At 41.1% G+C, this 20,480-nt stretch overlaps 1 long non-coding RNA gene across 1 annotated transcript in view; it reads right to left on the minus strand.

The window, feature by feature from the left end:
* Positions 1-13,404: 13,404 nt before the first annotated feature.
* Positions 13,405-20,480, minus strand: part of LOC140499142 (uncharacterized) — a 30,305-nt gene continuing 23,229 nt past the window's right edge. Inside the window, exons 3-4 of the long non-coding RNA XR_011965289.1 lie at positions 18,136-18,301; positions 13,405-13,843 (exon numbers count right to left, since the gene is read on the minus strand). This is a non-coding gene — a long non-coding RNA (uncharacterized lncRNA). The remainder of the gene's footprint in view (positions 13,844-18,135; positions 18,302-20,480) is intronic.

Below are 20,480 nucleotides of genomic sequence, written 5' to 3' on the forward strand. Positions count from 1 at the left end.
ACCCCATTTGGGATTGTCTTGGCAAAGATACTGGAGTGGTTTGCCATTTCCTTCTCCAGCTCATTTTATAGATGAAGAAACTAAGGCAGACAGGTTAAGTGATTTGCCCAGGGACACATTGCTAGTAAGCATCCAAGATCATATTTGAACTCAGAAGATGAACCTTCCTGACTCCAGGTCCAAGGCTCTATCCACAGTGCCACCTTAGATTTTCTTTTAGAAGGAAGAACTATACTGATCTCCCCTCCCTGTCCTCTTCCCAGCTTTCTGGACTTTAAAATCAGGCTTCCACTGTTGTCTCTTCCCTCAAAGTCTGGGGTCTCCTCACTTTGAAATATCCTTCTATGAGACCTGCTCCCATTCTCACATGGGGGAGTTCCTCCTAGAGCTTTCATTGTTTGAAAAAAGCCCAGTTCCATTTCTGGCCCTCTTCCTTACTCTTTGGACTTAAATCATACCCCCATGCTGGGCACCTTCCCCCTTTGCTCCCCTTCCCCCTTCTCCCAAGCTCCTTGAGGGTAGGGTCTGGTGTTTTGCTTGTATTTGTATCTCTACAACTTAGGGCTGTATCTGGCATATAGTAAGTGCTTAATAAATGCACATTTCCTTCTTTCCTTCCTTGAGCTTCCCCAGATCTACTGTTGCCTTGGATTTGCTATTAATATTTATCAGTCAATACTCATGAATAAAATGTAAATTGGGGTAGAACGATCTTGCCATGTCAAGGCACTACCTGTAAGAGGAGCAGTCAAGCCGAGAGATCTTGTTACCAAGGTTTAGCTAAACTGGATGGGCTAGACAGGAGCCAAGAGTCCCTGCACTCAGAAGAAACAGAACCAACAGCCCGGAAGACTGAAGTCAGTGGGAAGGAGCAGAAGCCATGTTGATGGGGCAGAAGCTATGGGCTGCGCTGACCACGTGTCCCCTGCTCCCTAGAGCTGACTCTTTTTCTGTAGGGCTTAGTTGGGTCCCCAGAGAGGACAGAGATGTGCAAATGAATCTTACTTCTGGATGAGGCAGGTGTGGAAAAAAATGAGGCTTCCCTTTTTTAAAACATTGTGCATGTTGTGTTATCAATAAACTCTACCTTTCTTCCTTTTTTTTGTCTTGGCCTGGGGGTGTGTGTGTGTGTGTGTGTGTGTGTGTGTGTGTGTGTGTGTGTGTGTGTGCGTGTATGTGTGTGTATACACCCATGTGGGTGGGTTAGGATGGCTGGACAAGATTCCTGGTGTGAAAATTTCTTCCACCAATGATGATCAGAACCTTGGCTGTAACTGATGGTCTTTGTGAATGATCTTTTTCCCTTGATCAAACAGCTAGTGCATGTGAGAGGCAATGATTATGGGATTTTGTATCTCCTGTTTTTGTATCCCCAGCACTAACCACAACTCTTAGCATATCTGTTCCATCATTTTTTAGTAATGTCTGACTCTCCATGACTCATTTTGGGACTTTCTTGACAGAGATACTGGAGTGATTTGTCATTTCCTTTTCCAGTTCATTTTACAGATGAGGAAACTGAGGCAAATGGGGTAAAGTGATGTGCCTAGTGTCGCACAGCTAAGTAAATGCTTTAGATCAGATTTGAACTCAGGTCTTCCTGGCTCCAGGCTCTCTCCACTGTCCTGCCTCTATACTAACTATCCTTCAGTCCATGGGAGTAATAAATACATGGTCTCCTATAGAGACTCTCATGTAAAAATTTACCCATTCTTTCTCATATGTTCATGAACTATACCCTACATGTATTCATAAAGCATTCTCATATAGATGCTATGTAGATAACAATAAAAGCTAGCATTTGTATTTTAGGTTTGCAAAGTACTTTACAAATACCAAATTTTACAAATGAGGAAATGGAAACTAACAGAAGCTAATGACTTGCTCAGGGTCACAGAGTTAGTATCTGAGGATGACTTTGAAATCAGGTCTTTCTGACTCTGTGCACCACCTAGCTGCCTCTAAAGATGAGAAATCCATCTACAGATGGATAGGTAATTACCAACTCTTTGAGGTTGCCTAGTTGCGGGGAGGGGCAATAACACCATTCTTGATATTCTGGAATATCCCACTATTTGAGGTATCTTAAAGATCCATTCCTGACTGCCCTGAACATTCTGTTGCATCCACACTGGATTTCCTCTGTATGAATTTATTCCCATGTAATTGTTCTTCCTAATTTCATTTTCTGGAATTCAATTTTGACTTATCCCTAGAGTAAATTGGATACTAAAGTGACTGAGTCCAAAAGTGGTTATTTCACTTTCAGCAGTGATGACAATCAATTGATATAGACATGACAGTAGATCTGTAGCAACTCAGATCTATTTGTTGTCCTCCTTCCAGTCTATTCATGCTTTCTGGATGAGCTGGTTTTAGTTGAATGTTATTCCAAGCATTCTCCAAGCTTATTGTACTCATTTATTTTTATTATTTTGTGAGGCAATATGATTCCTATTCCTTTTCTATAATATTTTGTAAACAACTTTGTAAATGAGTTTACATTCTTATTTACACTGTCCTTGATTGTTATGAACCTCCATTTGTTAAGAAATTAAATGTTTGCTGGTTGGGCAGTTTCTGGGATCTCCTTTGTCTCATCATTGTAGAGGTTGTTTTATAAAGCTTAAACTTCTTGAAGAAATGTCAATAATCAGAGTCAATATCTTTACTTTAATCCATTTCCCATAGTTAATAAATTGTTTGAATAGGTCAGATGGGAGCTATAATAATTGAGACGCAGTATCTTCTCATCTTTATTTTTTCCTTTAACTCGGTGTTTTTACTTTTTGTTCTCATAGTTAATTGTCTAAATAGATGTAACTCATGGTATAGGGCCCCTTGATTCAGGGGTCACCCAGACTGGGTTTAATCTTAAGTGTTGCCCCCAAAGATCCCTCCTTCCTTGGTTTGTTATTGCCTCCATTCAGAATTTACTCTGGAAAATATTCAAAAATACTTGTCTCTAGGTTTCCCCCAAATAAATAACAGGATCCTCAGTTCCCTCACAAGCACTAAAGATAAAAATCATATCAGGTACAGGACAGTTTTTAATATATTCTACAAAAAATGCACAAAATACAAGAGATTTTCAAGAGCCCATAAGCAAATGCATAAAACACATAAAAGGATTATCAGAAACAAATAAACTGTCTACCTAATTCTTCCCCTCTTGTCTGTCTTGATTTTCCAGAGGTTCTTAGAGGCCTCCAGATTCAGTTCTACCCCATAGTTTGGACTCCACTTAGGAATGTCAGCGGGAACACATCCTGACATTCTGGTGAATCTGTCTCCTTTACAGGGTCATACATAATCCATTTTCTTTTGTAAGAGGCAGTTGGGGGGGTGGGAGGGGGGTGCCATAGTGCACAGAGTGCTGGACCTAAAGTCAGAAAGACCTGAGTTCAAATGTGACCTCAGATACTAACCAGCTGTGTAACCCTGGACAAGTCACTTAATCCCCTTGCCTCAGTTTCCTCAAACTATAAACTTCAGCCCTGAGGCCCTGAAAACTCTCCACCCAGGGTGTAAACCTGACCTCATTCCTTGAGGATAAGCAAACTTTCACCAATCATACCCTCTGCCATTCCAAAGATTCTGAACGCCAGGGTTTCCTTATTCTTTGTTCTTATGCCTCTCAACCCTAGGGGGTAGAAATAAAGTCAGATAAGTGCTGGGGATACAAATTTAAAAGAGGCAGTGCCTACCTTCAGGGAGCTTCTAGTCTAATGAGGTTGGTTGGTGATTGCTTGGTTGGTGGTTGTTGTCCTTCATCTTGGAAGAGGACCAAAATGACATCACCATTGTAAAGTAAAATTTCAGTGTGTCCGACTGTGGCTGATCAGACCAATGTGATCTTGGAATGCTCTACCACAGGTTGAGCACAGAAAGTCCGTGTGAATATTTGGGATAGATATCCCAAATTTGCACATCCTGCATTTGCGCTGTCTCAATTCTGCTTTGCTCAAAGTGCACAGCACCTTTTCTTATGTGGGCACGCCATGCTGAGTGGTCTTGTGCCAGCATCTCCCATGTTGCACAGTCAAACCCAAAATTCTTGAGAGAGACCTTGAGAGTGTTCTTATGTTGTTTCTTCTGGCTACCATGTGATCACCTGCCCCATGCAAGTTCTTCATAAAATAGTCTTTTTAGCAAGTGTACATTTTGCATTCGAACAATGTGGCCAGCCCATAGGAGTTGTGCTCTCTGAAGCACAGTTTGAATACTCGGCAGTTCAGCTTGAGCAAGGACTTCAGTGTCTGGTAGTTTATCCTGCCAGGTAATCCTCAGAATCTTCCTAAGACAGTTCAAATGGAAGTGATTCAGTTTCCTGGCATGGTATTGGTAGACTGTCCATGTTTCACAAGCATATAACAGGATTTACCACCAGGATAGTTCATCCACCTCTAAGAAGGCAGCATTTAATTCCATCAAAAGCAAAGTACAAGCAAAGCTTAGAGAGATGCAGGATTCCTGGCTCAGTAAGAAGGCAGATGAAATTCAGTTTTATGCTGATAATAACAATTCAAAGCACTTTTATGATTCCCTAAAAGCTATTTATGGACCAAAATCCCATGGTGCATCACAGCTACTAAGTGCTGATGGAGCCACATTGATTAGTGATAAGGACCTGATCCTAGAGAGATGGGCTGAACACTTCCATAGTGTTCTCAACAGACCATCATCAATCAATGCTGAGGCCATTGACCGTTTACCTCAGGTTGAAGTCAATCCCTCCTTAGCTGAACCTCCAACTGAAGAAGAGGTTTTGAGGGCCATTAGGCTCCTTTCATGTGGCAAAGCACCTGGTGCTGATTCTATTCCAGCTGAGATTTACAAGGTAGGGGGACCATTGCTCATACAAAAGCTGACTAAAATTTTCCAGGTTATATGGCAAGAGGAGGTTATTCCCCAGGAGTTCAAGGATGCCTCCATTGTCCATCTCTATAAGGGTAAAGAGAATAGATTGTCCTGCGACAATCACAGGGGGGTCGCTCTCTTAATAATTGCTGGCACGATTCTTGCCAGAGTCCTCCTTAATAGGCTGATTCTTCACCTGGAAGATGGTTATATACTTGAGAGCCAGCGTGGCTTCGGAAAGGGCCGAGGAATAATCGACATGGTGTTTGCTGCCTGACAACTCCAGGAGAAATGCCAGGAACAGAACAGAGGTCTATACACAACATTTACGTATCTGACCAAGTTCTTTGACGCTGTTAGTCATGAAGGCTTATGGAAAATTATGTCAAAATTTGGTTGCCCAGAGAATTTCATCAATATTGAACGTCAATTGGTACCATATCACACCTATTAGATTGGCAAACATGACAGAACAGGAAAATGATAAATGCTGGAGAAGATGGGGGAGAGTTGGAACACTAATTCATTGTTGGTGGAGCTGTGAGCTCATTCAATCATTCTAGAGAGTGGTTTGGAACTATGCCCAAAGGGCTACAAAAACGTGCATACCCTTTGACCCAGTCATATCACTTCTAGGACTGTATCCCCAAGAGATCATAAAAATGGGAAAGGGTCCCACATGTACAAAAATATTTATAACAGCACTCTTTGTGGTGGCCAAAAACTGGAAATCAACGGGATGCCCGTCAATTGGGGAATGACTGAATAAATTGTGGTATATGAATGTAATGGAGTACTATTGTGCTGTAAGAAATGATGAACAGGAAGACTTCAAAGAGGCCTGGAAAGACTTATATGATCTCATGCTGAGTGAAAGGAGCAGAACCAGGAGAACTTTGTACACAGCAACGACAACAGTGTGTGAGAGATTTTTCTGGTAGACTTGGATCTTCATAGCAATGCAAGGACTTAAAAAAAAAAAATTCCCAATGGTCTTCTAAGGCAAAATGCCTTCCACATTCAGAGAAAGAACCATGGAATTCAATCGCAGAAGGTAGTAGATCATTTGTGTGTGTGTGTGTGTGTGTGTGTGTGTGTGTGTGTGCTTGTGTGTGTGTGTGTGTGTATTATGTTTTGGTTTGTTATATGATTTCTCCTATTTATTTTAGTTCTTCTACACAGCATGACTATAGTGAAAATGTATTCAATAGGAATGTATGTGTAGATCCTATATAGAACTGTATGTCATCTTGAGGAGAGAGGGAGGGGGTGGGGTAGGTAAGGGGGAAAAAATCTAGGGTTTATGGTAGCGATTGTAGAACATTAAAAATTAAAAAAAATTTAAAAATATTGAATGTCAATTTCATGATGGCATTTTCCTGGGTTCTGGATAATGGACAAAGCTCTCGTGCCTTCCCAGTCACCAATGGAGAGAAACAGGGCTGTGTGCTTGCTCCCATGCTTTTTAGTATGATATTTTCAGCCATGTTGACAAACACTTTCAATGAGGATGAACACAGCATCAAGGTCAACTACCATACTGATGGTAAGTTCTTCAATTTGAAAAGACTACAAGCCAAGACCAAAATGGAGGGAGTGTTGGTGCATGATTTTCTGTTTGCAGATTGTGCACTCAATGCAGCCTCTGAAGCTGAGATGCAACAAAGGATAGATCAATTCTCTGCTGCCTGTGCTAATTTTGGCCTAACAATTAACACCAAGAAAGCACAGGTGCTCCATCAGCCACCACCACACCATCCATATGTGGAACCATTGGTTACAACAAATGGAGAAGTTTTGAATTCTGTGGATAAGTTCACTTACCTTGGTAGTGTACTTTCCAGGGATGTACACATTGACAATGAGGTTGATGCAGCATTGCCAGAGCTAGTTCAGTGTTTGGGAAGCTCCAAAGAAAAGATGAGGAGAGAAGAGATATTAGACTGACCACCAAGCTAAAGGTCTGCAGAGCCACTGTGCTGACCTTATTGTTATAGTCTAATAAAGTAGTGAAAGTCACAAAGACAGTGAGTGGGACAATAATGAGGATGGTGTTATCTCATTTGATCCCTTATTTCCATTTTGCAGATGGGGACATGGAGACAGACAAAGGTAAAGTGAACTGCCCAGGGTCAAATGGCTGGCTACTAAGTGTCTGAGGCTGAACTTGAATCTGGGTCTTCCTGACTCCAGGTACAGTTTTGCTGTTCAGTTCCCTTAATAAAAGGGTTTGTTGGGGCAGAGCCAAGATGGCGGAGTAGAAAGACACACATACGCTAGCTCCGAACCCACAGCCCACAAAATATCTGTAAAAAAGAACTCCCAACAAATTCTGGAGCAGCAGAAGCCACAGAACAATGGAGCAGATGAGATTTCTGTTCCAGAGAGCCCTGAAAACCTCTCGCAAAAGGTCCATCGCGCTGCGGACCTGGAGCAGAGCCTAGCCCTGCCTTGGCCACGTGGCACCGAGAGGAACAGATTCCAGCAGGCTTCAGGGACGGAATCTCCAGTGGCCGTGCAGGTCCTTCCACCCACATGCCCCAAAGGTTGGTGAGAGGGTCTTCTCGGCTTGCCGAGAGGGGAGTGGGGTGCCCCATAACTCAGGCCCCCTCAGGAGGCAGCAGTGGAGGCAGCAGCAGACCGGGGCTCCCCAAGCAGGCAGGAGCCCGGATCCATTGTTGAAAGTCTCTGCATAAACCCCCTGAGGGAACTGAGCCCCGAGAGGTGACCCTGCCCCCACCTGAGCACCTAAACTTAATCTCACACTGAATAGCAGCTCTGCCCCCGCCCAAAGCCCTGAGGCTGGGAAGCAGCATTTGAATCTCAGACCCCAAGCACTGGCTGGGCGGATCGGGAGGAGAAGTGGGTGTGAAGAGAATATTCAGAAGTCAAGTCACTGGCTGGGAAAATGCCCAGAAAAGGGAAAAAAAATAAGACTATAGAAGGTTACTTTCTTGGTGAACAGGTATTTCCTCCCTTCCTTTCTGATGAGGAAGAACAATGCTTACTAACAGGGAAAGACACAGAAGTCAAGGCTTCTGTATCGCAGCCCACTCAATGGGCTCAGGCCATGGAAGAGCTCAAAAACGATTTTGAAAATCAAGTTAGAGAGGTGGAGGAAAAACTGGGAAGAGAAATGAGAGACATGCAAGTAAAGCATGAAAAACAAGTAAACACCCTGCTAAAGGAGACCCCAAAAAATGCTGAAGAAAATAACACCTTGAAAAATAGGCTAACTCAATTGGCAAAAGAGATTCAAAAAGCCAGTGAGGAGAAGAATGCTTTCAAAAGCAGAATTAGCCAAATGGAAAAGGAGGTTCAAAAGCTCACTGAAGAAAATAGTTCTTTCAAAATTAGAATGGAACAGATGGAGGCCAATGACTTTATGAGAAACCAAGAAATCACAAAACAAAACCAAAAGAATGAAAAAATGGAAGATAATGTGAAATATCTCATTGGAAAAACAACTGACCTGGAAAATAGATCCAGGAGAGACAATTTAAAAATTATGGGCCTACCTGAAAGCCATGATCAAAAAAAGGGCCTAGACATCATCTTTCATGAAATTATCAAGGAAAACTGCCCTGAGATTCTAGAACCAGAGGGCAAAATAAGTATTCAAGGAATCCACAGATCACTGCCTGAAAGAGATCCAAAAAGAGAAACTCCAAAGAACGTTGTGGCCAAATTCCAGAGTTCCCAGGTCAAGGAGAAAATATTGCAAGCAGCTAGGAAGAAACAATTCAAGTATTGTGGAAATACAATCAGGATAACACAAGATCTAGCAGCTTCTACATTAAGGGATCGAAGGGCATGGAATAGGGTATTCCAGAAGTCAAAGGAATTAGGACTAAAACCAAGAATCACCTACCCAGCAAAACTGAGTATAATACTTCAGGGGAAAAATTGGTCTTTCAATGAAATCGAGGACTTTCAAGCATTCTTGATGAAAAGACCAGAGCTGAAAAGAAAATTCGACTTTCAAACACAAGAATCAAGAGAAGCATGAAAAGGTAAACAGCAAAGAGAAGTCATAAGGGACTTTACTAAAGTTGAACTGTTTACATTCCTACATGGAAAGACAATATTTGTAACTCTTGAAACTTTTCAGTATCTGGGTAGTTGGTGGGATTACATACACACACACACACACACACACACACACAGCAACAGAGAGCACAGAGTGAATGGAATAGGATGGGATCATATCTTTAAAAAATGAAATTAAGGGGTGAGAGAAATATATTGGGAGGAGAAACGGAGAAATGGAATGGGGCAAATTATCTCTCATAAAAGAGACAGGCAAAGGACTTTTTAGTGGAGGGAAAAAGAGGGGAGGTGAGAGAAAAACATGAAGTTTACTCTCATCACATTCGACTAAAGGAAGGAATAAAATGCACACTCATTTTGGTATGAAAACCTATCTTACAATACAGGAAAGTGGGGGAGAAGGGAATAAGCGGGGGGGGAGATGATGGAAGGGAGGGCAATGGGAGGAGGGAGCAATTTGAAGTCAACACTCTTGGGGAGGGACAGGATCAAAAGACAGAACAGAAGCAATGGGGGGCAGGATAGGATGGATGGAAATATAGTTAGTCTTACACAACACAACTATTATGGAAGTCATTTGCAAAACTACACAGATTTGGCCTATATTGAATTGCTTGCCTTCCAAAGGGAAGGGGTGGGGAGGGAGGGAGGTAAAGAAGTTGGAACTCAAAGTTTTAGGAACAACTGTCGAGTACTGTTCTTGCCACTAGGAAATAAGAAATACAGGTAAAGGGGTATAGAAAGTTATTTGGCCCTACAGGACAAAAGGGAAGATGGAGACAAGGGCAGAGAAGGTTGATAGAAGACAGAGCAGATTGGTGATAGGGGCAATTAGAATGCTCAGTGTTTTGGGGGGGGACAAAAGGGGAGAAAATTTGGAACCCAAAATTTTGTGAAAATGCATGTTAAAAGTTAAATAAATAAATTTTAAAAAATAATAAAAGGGTTTGTTCTGTGAAGTCTGGATTCAGTCAAAGGTCCGCATGAACGATATACTCAATCACATTTTCTTGGCAAAGATATTGGAATGGTTTGCCATTTCCTTTCCCAGTAAATTAAGGTAAGTTGAGAGTTAGGTGGAACAGGTAGACACCAAAGGTGGAAAGAACCCTGAAAAGGGCTCAGCAGCCATCACACCAAAGGTACTGGTACTGGTCCTCCCTGAACACAACCTACACCCAAGAAGCTGCAGCATGCACAGTGGCCACACCCCAGTAAACCATTTAGGCAGACGGGCCAAACCAGGTTGAGGGTAACCAAGCGTTCTCAAAGCCATGGGTGAGTTAGTGGGGGTGTCTACCCCAAGCATGTGAAGACTTCATCTGGTGGAATGGGCAGATGAGAACAATTTGTTCCAATGGCCATGAAGGCAGATGAAGCAGGCGATGTGGGGCATTTAGAACTTGATTAGACACCAAGGTCACCAAGGTCATCCACTGCATCCTGAGCCACTGCCAGTCGTCTTGACTCTGTCCTGCCACTGGACTATGATGACTCTGGAGAAGAGAGTGAGACTGACGACTTCATGCAACTCTGCCTCCCTTAAATCCAATTTATGCACAAATCAAGACAAACAAAAAAAGAAAAAAAAATTAAGGTAAACAAAAGATAAGTGACTTGCCCAAGGTCATATAGCTAGTAAGTGCCTGAGTCTGGATTTAAATTTAGGTCTTCTAACTCCATGTCAGGTAATCTAGCCACCCCACCTTCTAGCTGCCTCTTTGGAGCTTAGTACCAGTTCATTTAATTGATTGATTGAAAAGAGATTTGAACTTTCCATCAACTGAAACATACTTAAGGGTGTTCCATTATTGACTTAGGAGATGAGTAGTGTCTCAGGGACAGTCAGAGACCTCTCCTCAAACATTTAGCCAAGCAAGGAAAGTAGTATAAGGATCTTGAGTTAATTAAATAGTGTTCGGATGTAGCAGTGGAAGAAACCCCACAGAGAAAACAAGGTCATTTAAGACTGTTGGCCTTTTGGTTCAATTAAAATCATGTGCTTGTGAGTTGATATCAGCATCAGTGTGAAAAGGCATTTTCAAAGATGAAATACATAAAACCTCATTACAGATCAGCATTAATATATGATCATGTGCAATCAACTGATGACAGACATTAATTTTGAACCTGCATTAAGTAAAATGTCATCTCCTTGAAAACAATTTCATTCTTCTCATTAGTAGACGTAATACAAAAGCCCATATTATTATATTTTGAATTTTGTCTATTAAAAATTTGTGGAAATTTGTTTTCTCTTCCATATAATATCCTCCATTTTGCCTCTTGGTCTGCAAAGTCCAAAATATTGACTATCTGGTCCTTCACAGAAAAAGTTTGCCAACCCCTGATCTATCAGAAAGGAGAGTAGGGCTAAGGCTTGATCTACACTGGATGCATTCACAATGGGCAAAAAGAGTTGGTTCAAATAAAATCTGTACCTTGGGAACACTGTTCACCCAATCTTTTTTATTCATGATAGAAACCCTATTTTATAGTTCATAAAACAAATATATTTTCCTTAAATAAATATACTAAGAACACTCTAGCAATTTAAAAAAAAAGTGAAAATGTGTACTCTTCTTTTTCAAGTTATTAATTTCAAAAGGTCCAAACCGCTATTTGCTCATAGCTTGGAGATGTGGCATAGTACAGGGAAATCAACTGATCAATCAGTATTTATTATATGCCCATTAAGTACCAGGCACTGTGTTAGTGAGGGGACAAAAACTGAAACATTCCCTGACCTCAAGAATTTTATTATTTACCAACCATCTAGGTAGGGCAGTGCACAGAGCATGGGACTTGTGGTCAGGAAGACTTGAGTTTGAATCCCGACTTAGCGATTTACTAGCTGTGGGAGCCTGGACAAGTCACTTAACCACTTGGTTGCAGTTTCCTCATCTGTAAAATGGGGATAATATTGGCACCTATCTCATAGGGTTTGTTGTGAGGATCAAATGAGATAATATTTGTGAAGCACTTTGCAAATTTTAGAATGCTATGTAAATGCTAGGCATTATTCTAAGATTGTTATTATTGTTACCGTGTGTGTTTGTCCTTCATTGCGGAAGAAGACCATGCCATCAGAGAAGTGATGACATGACTTGCACTTGACTTCGTTTTGAGTGAGGGACGGCTGTGCAGGTCACCAGCCTCACTTCTCCTCCAGAGCCATCTGAATCCAGTGACCAGATATTCATCAGGATGACTGCAGATGACCCAGGATGAGGCAATTGGGGTTAAGTGACTTGCCCAAGGTCACACAGCTGGTGAGTGTCAAGTATCTGAGGTGAGATATGAACTGACTCCTTCACTGGTGCTCTATCCACTGCACCACCTAGCTGCCCCTATTGTTACCATAGTGAAGTAGTAAATTCATTCCATGAGAAAGTATTTGTTAAGGATCTACTATGTTCCAGGCATTGTGCCTGTCATCTACTACTTGTGTGACTCTAGGTGAATCACTTTACATCTTGAGTTCAGCTTCCTCATCCACAAAAATGAAATAGTTGGACTAGATGGTTTCTTCCATCTCTAACTCTCTGATCCAAATATTATCTTGGTTTCAAAAGGTTCCAGGACTAACACTTTGTTCTGAGAAATGCAAGGTCTAATTATGTGGGTCACCAACTGCCCCCTCAAAAAGCCACTTCACTTTTTCTCCAAATTTCTAATTTTATGCATTTTCCTTTTGTGCACACACACAAACACATACACACACATGCACAACTGCCTTGTGACCCTCTTGCTTTGTAGAGTGGCTAGCATAACACTTAGTATGCATGGACGTTCAATAAATTTTGTTTGTTGATGGAACAATTCCACTCTATTGACAATTTTTTCAGTTCTCTAAATTTAAGATATGATTAACATTCATCAGAAACAAGGATCTAATCATGCTGTGATATTTGTGTGTATGTATGCATTTATATATGAAGGGGAGTCAGGATTATGCAATATACACAGGTGATTTTTTGGTATTTGTAAAATGAAAGTACACAAGGGAGTATTACAGAATATCCAAAGACTGGTGGTAGTAAAAGCAACTCCTTAATTTTGTGGTTGTTGACTAAAACGATGCTTCTCCAATAGTCAGTGAGAGTCACATTTTAGCAGACTTATTATAATAAAAAAGTCAACACCAAAGAAATGTAGACACACCCCCTTCTGTAGGGATGTAGGAAATGCTTTTTGATTTGCCCAAGATTCCTTTAAAAAATGGAATAACCACGGAGACACCACTGACTGGGACACATAGTACATGTGGAAAACACACACCAAAGGAAAAAAGAATGATGACAGCTATGTAAAAAAGCAGACTCTGGCACTCTCTCTGTCTCTCTCTCCCCCAAGGGCCAGGCCAGCAACACCTATCTGTCCCTAGGGTTCTAGGGACTGGGGTGGTGTCTCTTTTCTACTGTTGTCTACCCCAGCCCCCAGCCCTGTGTTCTTCCACTCTTACAGTAAAAGATCAACCATTAGACTCCCAGTTCCATTTAACTCTTTAACATAATTAACTCTTACAAAGGAATATTTACTTCGGAATTATTAGCAAGAGTAAAGATAAAACCATCTTGCCCAGAAGCTCAGGGGCACCCTCTCCCTAATGGCATAACTTTCTAGGGCATTGGTCTCTGAAGCGTGACCTATCTTTTTGCCTTCTTTTTTGCACTTAGCATGATGCCTAGCACATGAGAGGAGCTTAATAAAGACTTGATTAATTCAGTTTCTATACAACATTGGCCCACCAAGTTCATGTCTAATGGTGGCACCTTTGCTGGATGAGCCTTTGTTTCAGCTACTGCCAGGCTACAGATGGGAAGGTCACTCCTTTTTTCAAGTCTGGTACCCAGATTCTAGGATGCTGAGATGCTGGGGAGCTCTCCTGACCTTTCAAATTCACTTGGTCAGAAGCTCCAGTCTCTGTTGCCTGAAAGGGAAGAACAAATTGGTCAAGGACCAAGGTCCCTTTCACAGGGTCATACCGCTTCAAAGAGGAGAAGGCCTCATGGCCTCTCCTCTTATAACACTGACTCTCATTGGATGCTGTAAGCAAAGGACCCACCAAATAGGCCAAGAGGAAGTAGCTGAGACTGATAAGCCTCTTTGCAGACCTCTGCAGGCAATCCATGGTGAGCCTTCAGAAATAAGTTATAGAATGTGACATGCGCTCCATGGTTCCAATAATGACAATAATCCCGGCTAGCATTTAAATAAATTTAAATTAAGGTTCACAAAGCACTGTTGCAAACAGTATCTCATCTGATCCTCACAACAACCCTGGAAGGTAAAATGGGTAAAATGTCTCCATTTCACAGATGAGGAAATTGAGGCAAACAGAGGTAAAGTGACTTGCCCAGGGTCACAGAGCTAGGAAGTATCTGAGGCTGGATTTGAACTCTAGGGCCAGCTCTCTACCTGCTGAGTCTCTGAGCTGCCTTGGAGGTACTTCCACTTAACATGGTCACCACCGCTCTCCTGGAAGCCAAGTCCCTCCCTACTCTCTCTACCTGGGAGAGCTTCCTCAGCCAAGCAAGTTGGTGGCATCAGCATATGGGTCAGACACGAGTTACATCAATAATGAAGAAGGTGGAGAAAATATAGGGAAGAGAATATTTGGGCTAGACTGTGAAATGAAGGCTGTGCTTCTGTGAGGACAGATGGGCAGCTCACTGAGCAGCCTGAGCAGTGCACGGGCTCAGCTTTCACAGGCTGCCTTAAGGATTTGTCTAATTGATCCACGGTCCGCACACTTGCAGCAAGTCTGAAGTACACTGCCCTTTGGGAAGCAATCTCTGTGCAGCCACCCCTGGGGTAGGGAGTGTACCCACCATTGTCTCTGTTTTACAGGTAAGAAAATGGAGGCTCAGAAAGGGAAGTGATTGACTCAAGATCACTCGGATAGGGTGTAAGGAATTAAGGTCTCATTTGATTTCAAGTCTGGGGCTCTTGGCTACCTCACACAAGTCTCCAATTTGAGAATTAGCTAGATGAAAGGGACTCTCCATCTTAAAAGAACATGCTCCTCTTATTTCATGGGTATGGAACCTAACAGAGAGCAGGTGAAGGGAAGGAAGCCAAGGGAGGAGAGAAAGGGGAAAGGTAATTGGTGGGAGAAAGTGTATTGATGCAAATATGCGAGGGAATGAGCGTGAGGTAAAACAAGTGAACAGGTGAGCAGCAGGACCACAGGTCGTCAGCAGAACGCTGGGTTTTCTCTAGGTAACTGGAATTTACCCATTTGATGGAGGATTTATTGTCACTGTGCTAACAGGAAGGAGACTGTAGGTAGAAGATGCAGTTGTACAAAGAGAAATTCATCTTTGGTTCAAGTGTATCCACAAAGATATTTTCTTAAATTTTAGAAGCCAAAATAATTATTCTAAAAAAAAGTAAACCAAAATAAGATTGAACATGCATCTCCAAAAGGAGAGGGAAAAGTGTCTTTTTTCTTTTAAATACCTTTCATTATGTAATTCCACCCATCTACCCACCTGATGCACCAGAGGAAACATTTGCAAAGATATCCACAACACTGTATATTTTTATAAATAAAAGACAAGGAGCCCATTCTCTCCCTATGAAAGGGAAGTGGACTCTCCCACAAGGCAGGAAACCTCATATCGCCACCTAGATTTGGGAAGGGAACAACTCCCAGCTCCACGAAATTGCTCTTGCAGTCCCTACCCCTGCCTGGAAGACTCACTGTTCTCTCTACTTTTTAGTTTTCTCAGGTTCCCTTCAAGACTCAGGTCAAATCCCACGTGGAAGAAGTGGGATTCCAGTCCTCCCTAGTCCAGGCTGCTAGTGCCATCCCTTCTCAGATTGCCTTTCATCTTCTCATTGTCTCTCTCTTTTCTCTTTCTCTCTCTCTATGCCTGCCTTTTCTCTCTTTCTTCTCTTTCTCTCTCTCCACTGTCTCTTCTCTCTATATATAATGTATGTACACATGCACATTTGTGTATATGTATAGATACATACACAGATATATGCATATGTCTATGTATACAGAAAGAGGAAGCACAGAGGACTTGGAGTAGGGAAGACCTGAGTTCAAGTGTTGACTCAGTTAGTTACTAGCTGACCCTAGGCAGATGACTTAACCTGTTGCCTCAGTTTCCTCACATGTAAAAAGGGAAAAATAACAGCACTTACTTCACACAGCTGTTGTGAGGCTCAAATGAGAGAATATTTGTAAAAGCACTATATATATAGATAAATACATTTTAACATAATCTAATTTATATGTTCTATATAAATCTGTATCCAGAGAAAGAATTGATAAATAGATGTATTGAATAGTTTTGCAAACACATGCATATATAATAAATTTGCATATATATAATGTTGCATGTGTATATACATATATACATGCATCTGTCTATCTATATCTATATCTATCTATCTACCTAATTGTGTCTAATGGTAGATAACTCTAGTTCGCAGGAGAGAAGAAAAAAGAAATCTACATGAAAACTTTATTATATCTTTAAAAGGAATAATAAGTTACACAGAGCAGATTCGCAGTTTCATGTGTAATCATCTTTTTTATTAACTATGTTATGGAAATACTTGTTTTATTCCATAAATTTAGAAAATTAAAATAAAAAATATTATTATTAATTTACAAACATGCGTGTAACTAATTATTTGCATGTTGTCTCCTCCATCAGAATGAGAGCTCCTTGAGAGCATGATCTGCTTTTGCTTTTCTTTATATATCCCCAGAGTTTAGTAAAGTGACTGGCACATAGTAAGTGCTTAATAAAAGTTTACTGGGTTGACTGGCTTACTAAAATGAAAAGGGCTCCCCTGCTGGACAGATGCTCCCTGTATTGCTCCTGGGGAGCCTTGCCCCTGAGGTTGCTGCCAGCAGTGCCTGGGAGAGAGTATTTGTCAGCTTAATTGAATAATAGCTTATCTTTGCAATCCCTGGTCAACCAGGGCATCAAGGGAAGGGAATGAGCAGGTCGGGCCTCCTCTCTGGTTCATTAGGCCATGAACCTGCATGGAGGAGGCAGGTTGGGGAGCAGAGTAATGGGACCCCTTCCTCTCTCACTCCTGAAAGTGCATAATCAATCATTAGTTAGCACTTTCCCAAGTCCTGAAGCAAACCGATCTCCTAGGCTTTCTTTAGAAGGCAGATCCTCTCCATCTACCCAAACACTCCATCAACACTACTGAATATCCAAGATCCAAACGAGGTTCCATGAAATGCATTCCCCTAATCCATTTATTTCTCTTTGACAGCAAATCTGCTGCTTTTTCTCCCACTTAGTTCATCAGGTATAAATTCAGTAAAGGCTATGACAAGTCCTGGCATCTTAATTGGTGAAAGACCAGTCAAAGTCAGTGATGATCCAAATATGATGTCTCTTACCACAAGCAAAAAGAATTTTTGAAGGAGGGAGCCATTAGACACAGAAAGGCTCACAAAAGAGTGTGGTTATGCCACTACTTTGAGTTTGAAAAAAAAAAAAAAGAGCACAAAACCAAATCAAAACAATCCCCCCCCTCCCATTTGACATGAAGTTATAACCAACAGAAAACCGGTTTACAGCAGTGACAGAATTGCAACTGTCCCTATCAGGGCTCTTTGGTGTTCTAAGGGGACTTGGAAGTGTTTTTCTCTGTTTCTGAAAGGTCTAGGAAATATTCCTGGGAGACAAAGGCAAGTAAAAGGTGTTTCTGAAGTCTCTATTCCAGAGTGGTCTTCCTTCCTCACAAAAAGCCTTTGATTGTGGGAGGGCCAGGACTTTTCATAGGAATGTTTTGCAAGAAGACCCCCACATTGGCCTACTGAGGGTCCTGCCCAGTGCTCAGTTGCTGAACCTCAATCTCAAGTGGAAATGAGTCCTCAAATACTCTTTGGAAAGAGTGAGAGCATCTCCAAGAAACATCAGTGTTTCTGTTAGCAAGAGGCAGGGGTGGGGGCCCAGGGGAGGATGCTTTATGGTTTTATAAACTTTTAAAGAAATTTTAGATGCTTTTTTGTTTAGAAACAGGGAAAACCAGGAACTGTAACATTCAATGATCCTAATGGAAACCTTTTGATAGCTTCTTCTGATGTATATTTCCCAGTTCCAGTGACTGATATTGCAAAAAATACAGCAAAGGGAAGTAAAAAAAACATAGTTTATAGAAAAGTGTTATAGTAAGCCAGAATAAATAACTCTTTATGATGTCAATCCAGCCACACCCACATTTTATGGGTTAAACTACCTTCAAACGATGTTAGTAGGAAGCCAGTCAAATGATGTATGTGGATGCAGGGTTCATTCATTCATTCATTCAGGCCTTAAAAACCGATCAGCTGTTCCAAGTGTGCTGTCCAGATGCTATGAATGCCCACTCATCTTGTTTCCAAAGTGTAACAATCCTAGAATTGCTGGATAAAATCAGTACAGAAAACACCAATATTTTAAAAATCTCCCATTGCATTTTTACTTTGAACTTCCTATACAAATGTATATGAGTTACCGGTATTAAATTATGTATAGTTTAACTCTAGAACCATAGGGCCCAATTAAAAATAATGAGGCCTGTCTCCAACTGCCAGACCCAATTAGAGATAATGGGGACTGATAGCACCTAAAATAGATTCATTTTTCCCTGATGGACGAATTGGGACAGAGGTCTTGGTAGGGGTCATTGGGATAGGCCATGGCAACAAAACACGGGTCAGTCAAGCTTAAAAAGCCTTTAAGAATCCAGTTATTAAATAAGGAAGTAGGAAGTACCTCATCTCCCAAAGAAGATAGATAACCCCCACAAGATTTTTTTCTATTGCATATTATGTTAATTCATCATATGTTAGATTCTGTTGCACTCAGCCAAATATGTTTTCTATGGAGAGGAAAACCTTTTCGCAATGACCAGACATAAGAGAAACATAACTGACTTCGTCATGTGTCTACTGGAAATGAGTGAATTTTAGGGTTTTTCTACTCGGATATTTCCTAGATACTCACAGTACCCCAATTAATTTTTTTCTCATTTTCTTACGTTCCAATTCTAAGTTGCCATTATATTAATGAGCAAATTACTTTCCTTCCTCATCGGCTAATGACAGACTCAAAATATTCTAACTTGAATATAGCTACCAAAACAACTAAAAAAGCAAACAAACCAGACACATTCATATTTATAGACCATGGAGCTTAGGGAGTTTAGTGATCATGGTTCTTTACCTCGTCTGACTTCTGACCTCTTCATTTTAATGTCCCAAGAAGTGAAATGAGTTTTCTAAGATCATGCTTCTGGTCTGAGATGACCTTGGGCAGCATGGTAGAAGGTAAAGTTTTCCAGATTTGGGGGGGAAAGACCCTCCCAGGGGAGGCATTATGGTACTGGTTAAAACAATAAGATATTTAAAAATATAACTTGTGCCTAAAAACATCCACATTTTTTAAGGAAATCAAAGTTCATATGAAAGCAAGACTGAGTTGGCAAACCAGCCCCAATTGACAGAAAATGCAAGACACTGATTATTTAACATGGCATGTGCAAATTAGGTCAAATTTTAGTCACCACTTGTCAAATCTCCATGTGGGTGGAATCTGTCAATCTGCCTCTTTCACCATTAACTCGTAACACAGATGAGTCATGGCATGAGGATGCTTGCTGAACTTGAACATGAAGTGCGTCAACTTGGAATGAAATTCTCATTGCATGGAAGTTAAAATTATCATAACATGTCATATCGCTCAACCTCATTCATTTTGGCAAGTATGATAAAATGAGCTAGTTTCCCCCAAACTGCCAATTTTTAAAAATTGAAATTACTCAAGAACAGTTACGGATAATAGTTTAAAACTTTTGACAATTACATTGAAATGTCTAAAATGCTTTAGTTACTATTTTTTTAAAAGAGAAATCTTCTCCCTTCATTCATGATGGATAAATATATAACTGGCTAGAAAAAGAAATATACAGAACAGATAGAACAGGTGTAAGCAAAGGCAAAAGAGATGGTTTAAGTGGCACATATGCAAAAAGAAAATAAAATCCAGAAAATGAGATCAATCAGACCTATCATTTGAATTCACCGACAGCTGATGAGTCAACGAGCATGTATGAAGCACCTACTGTGTGCTAGGCACTATACTAAGCACTAGGGATACAAAGAAAGGCAAAAAGCGTCTTCATCCTCAAGTAGCTTACTGTCTTATGGGGAAGACAACTGTGGACAAACAAGCTATAGACAGAAGACAGTGGAAATAATCAACATAGGGAAGGTGCTAGAATTAAGAGGAATCAGGAAAGGGGTCCTGTAGAAAGGGGGATTTTAGCTGAGACTAGAAGCTGGGGAGGAGAGAAGGAAGGAGAATTCTAGGGATGGGGGAATGCGAATTTCAACCAGTGAAAATGGCAGCAGTCAGATCTTGATGGAGAAAAAAAGACCATCACGTTTGTTTTATATAAATGCTTTAGCTCAAGGATGGGCCAACTACATCGAGCAAGTCAAATCCAGCCATCTGAGTAAGCATGGAACTCATGGGCCACAGAAAACGGCCAGATTTGGTTTGTGGACTATAGTTCAGTGACTCCTGCTTCAAATGTGCAAA

This window comes from Notamacropus eugenii, chromosome 4 (assembly GCF_028372415.1).
Source record: "Notamacropus eugenii isolate mMacEug1 chromosome 4, mMacEug1.pri_v2, whole genome shotgun sequence".
In the NCBI taxonomy this organism is placed as follows: domain Eukaryota; kingdom Metazoa; phylum Chordata; class Mammalia; order Diprotodontia; family Macropodidae; genus Notamacropus; species Notamacropus eugenii.